This window comes from Bidens hawaiensis, unplaced genomic scaffold (assembly GCF_021521415.1).
Source record: "Bidens hawaiensis isolate Kalapana, Puna unplaced genomic scaffold, B.hawaiensis_p1.1 tig00000512_1, whole genome shotgun sequence".
Lineage (NCBI taxonomy): Eukaryota > Viridiplantae > Streptophyta > Magnoliopsida > Asterales > Asteraceae > Bidens > Bidens hawaiensis.
The window spans coordinates 5,514,370-5,526,377 of record NW_027491033.1 but is presented as its reverse complement, the minus strand read 5'-3'; the positions used below and the strand labels follow the sequence as shown (position 1 = coordinate 5,526,377).

Below are 12,008 nucleotides of genomic sequence, written 5' to 3'. Positions count from 1 at the left end.
AATGTCGACTCATATAAATCCCGAATTTCTCGATTCTGATTTTTTTGTAAACATGATACCGGTGTCATTTGTTCATCGCTATTTAAAAACTAATTAATTAAATCAAACAATTTTGTTGGCACGTAAATTTCAAACTTTTTTAACCCTTTAAAAATGTATAATGTTGTAAATTACATTTTTTATCGGTTATGTTTGGGATAAATTTAAATTAGTAAGTACAATTCCTTAGATAAAAAAAGGAAAATAAAATACAAACAATCAGAAGCCAAAATCCATCCACACACTTCATGTTCTACTGATAACCCCAAACCTAACTCACATGAATCAAACATCAAAACATATAACACCCAAATCATACACTAGACTTACGGCGGGTGATGTGGATGTGATAGCATGTAAGACGGTAGTAGAGGGGAGTGAAGGAGTAGCTGATAAATGTAGTGACATATAAGTGTTGTTGATGGTATCACTAATCACATTATCGTAAAAAGTTAATGATAAAAAATAACAATAGTAAAGTGAAAAGTTACTACTGTCAGTTAGATCATTTGAAGTATATAAATAAAAATAAACTCCAATTACAAGTTAATACAAATTGTATATCCTATTATTATCATTGCTATTCACGAACGCCATGTATGAATTTAATAAATAAACGTGCTGAAAAACAAAATAGTACGTTCATTTCTAGAACCATTAGAAAAAAAAATATATCTTAAAAGAAAATCGTATCTATAATATATAAAAACGAAAACATAAAAATCCTATGTGTCGCGATGTGGTCGCTTCCCTTTTTTTCGGAGTCACCAGATTTGCTTGATTTTTAAATGAAGTCTTCTTATGCATTTGACCCGAATTCACGGGTATGGGTCTTATCAAACCCAGATATTTCTTAAACGGGTTATAACATCTCATTAAATTAAAAACTAATATCACCAAATATTTGATACAAAAACCTTATAAAGTACAAATATACTAAAAATTATATCTGATTTATTTAAAAAAAGATATATGTTATTTATAATTAAAAAACCAATTTTATAGTAAAAAAAATAAACGGGTCTTGGGTCCCATCAAACTCATATAACTTTTAAACCGAGTTATAACATCTCATTTATTTGTGAAACAATTTAATATCAAACCATAAGTATATTATTAACTTTCATACAGTAAAAAAAGTAAAAATTTTGAAAATAGATAAATATTAAAAACAAATAATGTAAGACGAACCCCGTAATACTGGGATAAAACCATTTATGTAATATAATAAAAAAAAATAAAAAAATATCCAATACATGTTTCTGGATCCATCCGCTCGGCCCAATAGACCAACCCAACCCAACCCAACCCAACCCAACCCACACCGCACCCATCTGTTTTAACTTTATTATTACTTCGCCGCTAAACACTGTCTCACTCTCTGGTCAAACCACCAATATGTCCACTATCACTACCACCATGTGTGACGAAGAGCTTCGCCGGAGAAAGTACGAAGAAGCCTTAGAAGTCAAATCTCTCCGTCGCATCGTCTCCGCCTATATCAAGTAACCACTTCTCCTTCAATTCATCATCAATTCACTCTACTACACCTTACGTTTCTCTAATTCAGTTACATAACTGTCTAATTAGCCTTTTGACTTTCAAATTCACCATAGGCTCTGGCTTCGTTAAGCGTGTATATTGTAGTATCATTAATTAATATCTTCTTATCTGCGTTAGTTTATTTGCTTTCAGTAGACGCAATTTTTATTGTATTCAATGTCAATTGGCGCTAATTGTGTTTATTTACAACGATAAAATTGAAGTTAACATCAACGTCAAGTTTTATTCATTTTTACAGCCAAAAGTTTTAAATCTGCTATATGTATAGTATACATTGAATTGCAGAAACAGATGCTGATGTGTATTATACTCATATAAATTAGCTTTTAATCCTGAACCTATACATGGGAACTGAAAAGTCACTATGATTGTATGAAATGTTTTTGCACAGGACAATAGGACATATGCCGGTTTACAATACCAGTGATAAATCGTAATTGTGTTTTATTTACTTGCCTTCTTTTAGGTTAGGAAAACATTCTTTTAATTATTGGAGCCTAGGATAACTTGCATATGAGGAAGCTATTAAAGAATATATGTATAGATCTCTTATTCATGGGAAACTAATAAATACATCAAATGTTGAAAATAATCAAATATGAAGAATTAGTGAAGTTTCTATTTATTGGCTTTGGAAACTAGTTGCATAGTCATTAGGTGAGGATGAAATTAGTCTAATGAGGATGAAATTAGTTGGACTTATCATGGAACAAGCTTGGTTTTATAATACATGCATAATACGGGATGCACACGACGTGTTGATACAAGTGCATTAACTGCAGCGAATGTGATTCCATGTTGCGCGTGTGATGAGATCGGATGCCGTGATGTACAGTATTAATCTTAAAGATGCATGCTACAATTAAATCAATGTTATTTTATCATGTTTCAAAAAAAAAAAAAACACTTTCCTTTTGTTATTTGAGGTTGTTACATGTTATTGACTATGTTTACAAACGTCTTGCTGTTTTTTAAAATCTTCAAAGTTCAAAAAGAACCTTCAGTTGTTTCTCTCACAGAATCTGTCTGTCATATTCACCATGATATTTTTTGTTTCTATAAAAAAATAAAATAAATGATAAGTACTTATGGCTCATATTTTTCTCAAATGGGTTGATGCAGCTATCCAGAAGCTGCAGAGGAGGATGTGAAAAGATATGAGAGATCTTTTAGAAGGCTTCCGGTGGCTCACAAGGTATAATATGTTTTCCTCCAAACTCATAAATCATAATAACTTACATCATCATCATCATCATGATAATTGACTTCTGTATATTTTAGAAGACTCTGCAATGCATCATCATGTGTATCATTTAGTGTTGAGGAAGATGACTCATTTTGTTGTTGACTACATATTTTTTTTTAACTTTTTGCAGGCTCTGCTGTCGCATCTTCCTTTAAAATATCAGAAATTGAGACGGTATATCTTTTTCAACTTTTATGTATGTATACGTGTGTGCGCGCGCTTGTTCTCCATTAGGCATTGAGTGTGCATGCATTGTTTCTGAATAATCAGAATGACTAGGCATCATTCTGAAAATCGAGGTTGTTTAAGGAGTATTCTGAAAAATTTTAAAAAGCTGAGGAATTTGTTATCAGTTATAGATTACAGTTATGTGAGCTTCTAGCCTATTCAATGAAGATATGCTCTGGTTATAGGTAGCAATCATGGCCCATTTTTCAATGAATAAATTGTATATGGGCTTACTTCGGTCATCCAAATCTGTCAGTTGGTCAAAATGCTTAGATTACAATTATAAAACTCTTAACTTTAAAGGGTTCAAATGGGTTGGCACTCCCCATGACCATTGTTTGTCATCTCCACCTACTCTCTGTCGCAGATGCCACCGCCATCATTATCACCATCACTGGCACAGCCGCCACTCCAAACCCTGTCTCCAGCTTCGGTACCACTGTCTCGTCCAACACCATCGTCGCTCTATTTCCGCCACCACGTCATCCACCACTGCCACCTCCACCTCTAATACTACCTTGTAGTTGTCCTCACCATCGCCTCCACCACTAGCCACCAGCCCACCATACGGAAGTATAATAGAACCTATTTTGGTACAAAAAATTCTAAAATGACTCGTTGCAACCCGCCTCTGTTTTGGCCAAAACCTGTATTGACCCGAACCCACCCAATCCGGCCAGTTTGCCAGGCCTAGCTCTGGTACTTCAGTTAACCGTTTTCTCGATTCAGCTCTCTATCTGTTTATGTTTCTACATGTAAAGAGAAGACAGACGACGAATCCTGTTAGATCCGTAGAAAACATTACTATAGAGGGGAGGAGGGGTAGAGGACGACCGAAATTGACTTGGGATGAGAGGATTAGGCATGATTTGATAGACCTAAACCTCTCCGAGGACATGGTTGAGGATAGGAATTCGTGGAGAAGTAGAATTAAAGTTAAGGATTTTTAGAGAGATTTGAATACCTTAGGGCTTAGACTTAACTTATTTAGGTCACATACCATAATGGTATTTCCCTTACATATATTATTATTATTATTATAATTATTATTAGCTTTTATATAGCTGTTAAACTGTGATCTTATTATTAATATTATTATAATTAGTAGTAGTTTTTATATAACTGTTAAACTTTGATTTCCTTTATTTTGCTTCATACACATGTACTTAGAGCCGAGGGTCTCTCTGGAAGCCACCTCTTTATTCCTTTGGATAGAGGTACGGTGTGCCTACATCCCACCCTCCCCAGACCCTACTTATAGCTTTGCTGTCGGTGGGATTTTACTGGGCATGATTGATTGATTGATTGATTGATCTGTTTATGTTTCTGTCAAGGCATATGTTAGCATGTGTTTTCATGTTTATCATTTATTATATTCCTTACAAATTTGTCCACTGAGGTCTTGACTTTATTGTGAACGTGAAACCATAAAAGTTTGAGAGCCATTAGCCCATTTGATTAAAGGATCAGTGTTAATCTTGTTATCTGTGCCAGAACATCAGCTACTTTCTCAATATGTGGCATGAGTGTTTCTTTCTAGAAGAATATGGTTGGATGGTGGGGCCAGGCAAACTAATTAAAATATGCATCCAAACCACACTTAGTTGTATGAGGTTTCTTTCCAGCAAAAAAATTACCTTTATTGTGCTAGTTGTATTGTTATCTGAATATTTACTCTCAGGTTATTATTCATTATCTGGTTGTATGTTTTTTTGTCACCAAAGATGTTATGGTAGATTAGTACCATAGTTTCTTGGTAGGTATTAATCAGTGTCCTCTTTATTCCTGCAGGTGTATTTCAAAAAATACCTATTTCATTTTTGAAATGCTAAAGGTAATCATTTCAGCCTTCATCTGTGCATTAATTGGTTTTAAAACATATATGCATTTTGTTTTCAGGCGTTTGAGCCTCCTGTTGATATGAGCCAAGACGATGATAATGTTTGTGAGCATCTGGATGATGGTTCATGTGGTCATGCTCACTCAGAAGATAGGGATCCCTGTTGTGAACCAGCCTCAATAAGCGGAAGACCACATTCTAAGAAATCTGGTGAAGTTTGCGCAGTGCATGAGGTACATTTATATATGTGTATATATATATATCGTATTCTTTTGTTACTTGTGTTACTTTTGTTTGTATTCATACTGATAGCAAAATTGCAGGATAATAGTGACACTCATAAGTGTGGCTGTGACGATGCTACATGTGTGAAGGATGAGAACTCTTTTGACCCTCTTACTGCTTCCAACAAGGATGTGAGTGTTTAGTTCTTTTTTGTTCCTCATCTAATGTGGCCTATATTCATTCATCACGTTTAAAATTTCTCACTTGATGCATACACTTATAGGTCAGGACTTGTAAATGCCTTTTTTCTTTACTTTTAATGGGAAAATTACTTTTGAGTTAATTAAAAATCCTTGTTCTCATGGATGAGTGTTCCTTGGATTATTGCAACCCAACTTAGATGGTTTGATAAAAGGAAAGCATAAATGTATGATAATTTCCAAATGACCGATATGGACATATTGCTGCTTATACATATCTGCTAATCTAACAATAGGTCCTCAGATATCTTCTGATACTCTTAGCGGCTACAGTTAATATTAGCATTCACTTAATGTTGTGGTTAAATTTAGCGAGCTAACTAGCAGATCACTACAGTATCAAAAGTATTCTACTCTTTGATTCCTTGTCATGTAATGCTGGCCGATTTCAGTTGTATGATCATGTTATGTGTATTTAGTTTCTAGTCTTTCACGCTACAGAAATGCATTTGATATTGATGTTGTTGTTGCTATGTATTTCATTTTCAGCCTTCAGCTGAAGCTCCTACTGATTATCTAGAGTCAATGCCCCATTTTCATGTTCCTCTAGTGGATGTTGATAAGGTATATATTTACAATCAGTTGGGAAATTGTTACTTATAACTTGTTAAAGATGACAGAATTGTACTTAAATAATATTGTTCAGGTTCGATGTGTCATCAGGAATATAGTTAGAGACTGGGCTACTGAGGTATTCATTGTTTAACTCTTTGCTTCAATGTTGACCATCAAAATCAAATTTGACTTTATTTGGTCTCTAAACACAGGGGCAGAAGGAACGGGACCAATGTTATAAGCCAATTCTTGAAGAACTTGCACGCCATTTTCCTAATCGTAGAAAAGAAAGATGACACATGGGAACATGTTCTTTTTTCATAATTGTAATTATAGTTATTATTATAATTATTGTTATGGTGTTTGTAGCCCTCCTACTTGCCTATTTCCTGGTGCTGGATTAGGAAGGCTGGCATTGGAAATCTCTTGTCTTGGTATGTATTATACTTCAATCTGTAAAATATATAGAAGCAACTTCGTATATACCCCTACAAACTTTGAAAACATTATATACGCCCTTACAAAGTAGTTAAAATAGAAAGTATACCAAATCTTTTAGTAACGGTTTAATAGATGACCATTTACCCTCATTTTCTTAAAATTTTCAAATTTCATATATGCCTGTCTTTTAACTTGATTTTTATTTACCCATTTTTAGCTTATACCTGGTTCGATATCTGATTCGAGATAGATCGCTTATTGTTCAAATTATTATGCGATTATAATTTATACCTGGTTTGATTATTTGATTCGAACATACAGATCTGATTATTGGTCGGCGTAGAGAACAAAAGAGGAGGGACGACAGTTCGGTTCGGTTTCGATCAAAATCCAAATAAATAGTAGGGTTTAAACTTTAACAAATATAATGGAAAGGGGTCAAAGGTCTTTAAGTAAAAAAAATGCATTTAAGTTGGGCATTATGATATGTTTAGTTTTAATTGGGTATATATGGAAAGTTTTCAAATATGTAAGGGTGTAATTAAATTAATCATAATAGTTTTTTTTATTTTTATATTTTATTATGTACAGGTTTCATAAGTCAAGGAAATGAATTCTCATACTACATGATGATCTGTTCAAGTTTTATTCTCAATCAGTAAGTAAAGTAAAGCTGTCCGTTCTGATGCTTTTTGTCATCATGACAACATGTTTGTTAATAATAAACTTATTTAATTATAACTATGATCAGGACTCAGGATGTTGGTGAGTGGACTATCCATCCGTGGATTCACAGCAATTGCAATTCATTATCTGATGCTGATCAGCTTCGTGGAGTATCCATTCCCGATATTCATCCTGCTGGGTAACCTAACCACAACATTTTCTTATTTTAAGAGTTAAATTTGCCTTTTTTCCCCTGAGGTTTAACTACTTTAGTACCAAACCTATATTTTTTAACCACTTGAATAACTCCGTTAGATTTTTCAATTAAGTAGAAGGGCATTTCTGTCATTTTTTTATTTAAAGGACTGTTTGGGTTAAATATACTTAAGTTATATTATTATGGTACTCAAGTAGTTAAATCTCAGGGACGAAAAGTAACTCTATGTTTAATTATGTTTTCTGCTTTTGGACCATTAGACATGAAACTAATAATAATGAATTCACGGTGCAGGGATTACGGAAGGCTTTTCTATGTGTGGTGGTGACTTCGTTGAAGTATATAACGACCCAAGTCAAGTAGGTAAGTGATAGCAATAAGAATTGATGGCAATATGGTAATTTGGGTTATGATCACATTTCATGCACGGTGGCTATATTATTCCATGTTTTCACTTGTTTTAAATTTAAGTGGCCTTTTATTTTATTTTATTTGTTTTGTTTAGTTTGACCCATGTTTAGAAAACATTGGGTATTTGTTTAGTTATCTATTTTCCACTAAATCTTGGTACTCATTCTATTCAAAGAACAATGAAATGAATGAAAGGCAGAGAAGATATTTTATTTTATTTCATATGCATGAGTCAGAGCAGATCCTATGCTCATTCAACTTTGGCAAGTTGAATGGTGATCTTAGGACCGAATTAAATATGAGTGGTGCGATTGCATCTCGGGCTACCCTGCGAAATAGCTTGAGTGGTGTGTATGTATCTCAAGTTGCTTGTAATCTATCCGACCCTCTGTGTTCATTTGGTGATGAATATGGGTCCAATTTAGTCATGGTTCTATCCTTAGTTTTTACTGTTTGTTTTGAACCTAGAGACCCAAAGTATACCGGTTCAAAAACCGTTGAAAGTTAAGGATAGAACTACGACTCATTTGGATACAGATTCACCACCAAATAAGCATGTAGGTTCCGATAGACTATGAGCAACTTGAGGCATGGCATACCACTCAAGGTAGTTCACAGGGCTTCCAAATTCAACACGAGATACAATAGCACCACTCAGATTGGATGCGGTTCTAAGATCATCATTCAACTTGCCAAAGTTGAACCAACATAGGATCTGCTCTAACTCACGAATATGAGATAAAACAAAATAACTTTTAAATCTTCTCCGCCTTTTATTCATTTTAGTGTTCTTTAATTAGAACGAGTACCAAGAATTAGTGGGAAATAAATAACTGAACAAACACCCCATGTTTTCTACACACGGGTCAAACTAAACAAAATACATAAGTTACAGGGATATTGGTTTTTAACACTCCTAATTTTTACTCGTTGGATGATAACACTCTCGACTTTTGATTTGTTACCCACCACTCTCAACTTTCACTCTATTTGTTTATGGCACTCCCGAACTTAACGAGCCATAACTCCGTTAGTTTTCTTGCTGACATGGAACTTTTTATTAATAAAAAGTAGGTTGTGGGTCCCACGCCATCTTCTTTCTTCAACATAAAACCTCAACCTCCATTTCCGGCGACCTTGTTTTTCTGGCAACCTCATTTTATTTACAATGGAGATGGTGTAGAAAGATGATGGAGATCATGGAGATTGTGCACCGGTGGAGAGACGATGAAGATGGTGCTCGCCGGAAACTTGCAACTCGTTTTCCCGACGAGCATACGATTCCGAAAGGTGGTTGGGTGCGACACTGGTGATGGCGGAGGGTGGGTGTTGTGGTTGTTGTGGCGGTGGCGGTGAAATGATGGATATGGTATTTGCCGAAAACCTGCAACTCGTTTTTCCGGCAAGCAAAGAATTCCGACGACGCTGATAGTGGCGGTAGGTGGATATTGTGGTCACTTTGGGCGGTGGAACGGTGGCAGGTTTTTGAGATCTGGTTTTGAATTGTTGAAGGTGGGTGAAGATGTAATATCTTGAAGAAAGGTGGGACCCACAACCTACTTTTTATTAATAAAAATTCCACGTCAGCAAGAAAACTAACGGAGTTAAGGTTCGTTAAGTTATGTTCGGGAGTGCCAGAAACAAATATGGTGAAAGTTGGGAGTGGTGGGTAACAAATCCAATGTTGGGAGTGTTATCATCCAACGAGTGAAAGGAGTATTAAAAACCAATATCTCTAAATTAAAAAGACACTTAAATTTAAAACATGGGATAATATAGCCACCGTGCATGAAATGTGATCATAACCCAAATTACCATATTGCTATCAATAAGCTTGTCATATTTATAATGTTTTGATGTGCAAAAATAATGATTGCGTGCAGGCGCGTGGGATGCGGTTGTGACCTGCTTCTTTCTTGATACGGCTCACAATATTGTTGAGTACATTAAAATCATTTCAAAAATTCTTAAAGATGGCGGTGTAAGTAGTCAGTTACCTTCATCAAGTGTTAAATATATTTTGTTACAAAAAAAAAATCATAATCGATCTGTTTGGGTGGCAGGTGTGGATAAACTTAGGTCCACTTCTTTATCACTTTGCAGATATGTACGGTCAAGATGTAAGTACTTAGTTTACATGAATCTGTGATTTTACAGCGTTTATATATTATTATATACTTTACAGGAAATGTCAGTTGAGTTAAGTTTGGAAGATGTGAAAAGGGTTGCGATTCATTATGGGTTTCGGCTAGAGGTTTGTCCGTTTATATATATTTTTTTAGTTACAATTCATCATTCCTATTAACTAATGTTATGTAATGTTGTTGCTGAACAGGTTGAAAAAACCATCGTAACAACTTATACTACAAATCCGCGGGCCATGATGCAAGTATGTTCTAACTTTATAAGCTTGTTTGCTCAACCTTAAATTTGATCTGGATGAGTTTGACCATTAAAGTCAATAAATTAAAAGCAGTAGTTTAAGATGGTATTGACGTTTGTTTTTTCGTTTGATTTGTAGAATCACTATTTTTCAGCATTTTGGACAATGCGGAAGGTGGGTAAAAGTATAACAGAGAATATGGATGGATGATTTATATGTGGAGTTGCATTGTTAACTATAAACGCTCAAAATAGATTTGAAAGTTGAGGACAGAATAAACATATTGTTGTTTATTAATTCTTATTTTATGTCATAAATTGAATTATGTATGTTGGGCTGTTTCTTAATTCTTATTCAAGTGTTTCGAAAAAGATTTTAGCCCCGCTTGGTAGTTTGTCGCTTTTACAACTAGTTTGGTTTTGGTCATGGTGAACCAGAACCGGTTTCTAAAGTAAGTGGTTTATGGTTAACGCTTGTGAAATGGAGGAATCAATGCTTCTAGCATAAAACCGACTTTATACATGAAGTTTAAACTACACGTTTATACCCTTTTCATGCATTTTATTGTTTGGTAGCCTAAGAACCAGTGTATAACAAGTAATAAAAATACAATTAAACATAAACAATAGGTACGTAATTATGTGAACCAACCATTAAAAATCCCGTTTATGCAAATTAGCTAATAAAGTAAGTTATTAAAAGTAGACAAACCTCATCAAACCAAATTGGGCGTATTCGAGCTAGAATTTTTTTTATCTAAACTTGAATCCAACAAAAGGTTGCAACAAGTAATTTTATTTGATTTCAGATCGAACTCGAATCCATTCGAATAAACCATATTAGAAAAAATAATAAATAAAAAAGTATAATACAAAATTTAGAGTTAACAAACATTAAAGTAAGATTAGCGATTTAGCGTTTGGGTTAAACGTTAAATTAAATCGATTTATTCTTTTAGCGGAATTCTTTTTCTTTAACAGAGAAGAAAAACACAAAACAATATCAAATCCTGTTTTAATTTCTTAAATAAATTTCAAGGGGTTTGCATAACTTATAAAATTGACTAAGTTCTCCAAATATACAATGAAGCAATCTTTGAAATGGAATAATGAATTATTGCATTGCATAGTCAAAATATTACATCACTATTCTCTTAATAGATTCCATTACAAAAACACACCCTAACAAAATGATATACGAATTTCACATTGAATGTGATACTACAAAAAAGCATAAACCGGAACACGATTGGTTTGAACTTCAAAAGTTTCAAAGTATTCATAATTCATCGACCACATATCCTATAGAAGCATCACTTGTACACGTTATACTTCAAATGAAATGCTTGATTCAGCGCAAGCCTTGCCCATGTTTAGACCCTATTTCAAAAATATGCTAATGTGATGTCCCCACGCACCCGTATGAGTCTCACAATCTCATTTTGACCTAATTTTCTCTAAAGTGATGCCAAGCACCATTGAACATAACAAAATAATGAAATGTTTATGCCATTTGCTAGAAAAAAAAACTTAAATCATAAGTGTTACTAAAACCTATACGTTTATGCTCTTTTTGTTTATTTTGCAAACGACCGAAATGTTTGATCTACTTGTGTATAATTGATGCGTCATTTGCCCATTTATGATTTAATAATTATAAAAAGAAGAAGATAAAGAGAAAGAAGAAGACCGATATATATAGCAGTAGTCCATCCTGATGAAGTGTGAACCAAGTCACACGTGCATGAATTATGCATGGCTCAAGATTGTTTTATCTATTATTATTTTATGTTAGTTCAAGTACATGGAGCATGATTCATAACCACGTACTCACCCACGTGACTAGAAGTAGTTTGGTTTTTAGTGGCTGAATAATAGGAGTAGTTGTAACTCCTTTGTAACTGTTGGTTTATGGCTAGGACTGGTAGGTTTTAG

At 34.1% G+C, this 12,008-nt stretch overlaps 1 pseudogene across 1 annotated transcript; it reads left to right on the top strand.

Moving 5' to 3' along the window:
* The first annotated feature begins 1,395 nt into the window (after positions 1 to 1,395).
* On the top strand, positions 1,396 to 10,475 carry LOC143634815 (uncharacterized; annotated as a pseudogene). The gene is made up of 17 exons (XR_013153933.1): positions 1,396 to 1,544; positions 2,725 to 2,797; positions 2,979 to 3,022; positions 4,868 to 4,910; positions 4,976 to 5,149; positions 5,240 to 5,332; positions 5,891 to 5,965; positions 6,048 to 6,092; positions 6,169 to 6,390; positions 6,989 to 7,055; positions 7,149 to 7,262; positions 7,570 to 7,643; positions 9,575 to 9,672; positions 9,755 to 9,811; positions 9,877 to 9,945; positions 10,027 to 10,080; positions 10,213 to 10,475. The product of XR_013153933.1 is annotated as an uncharacterized LOC143634815 (transcript).
* Positions 10,476 to 12,008: the final 1,533 nt, after the last annotated feature.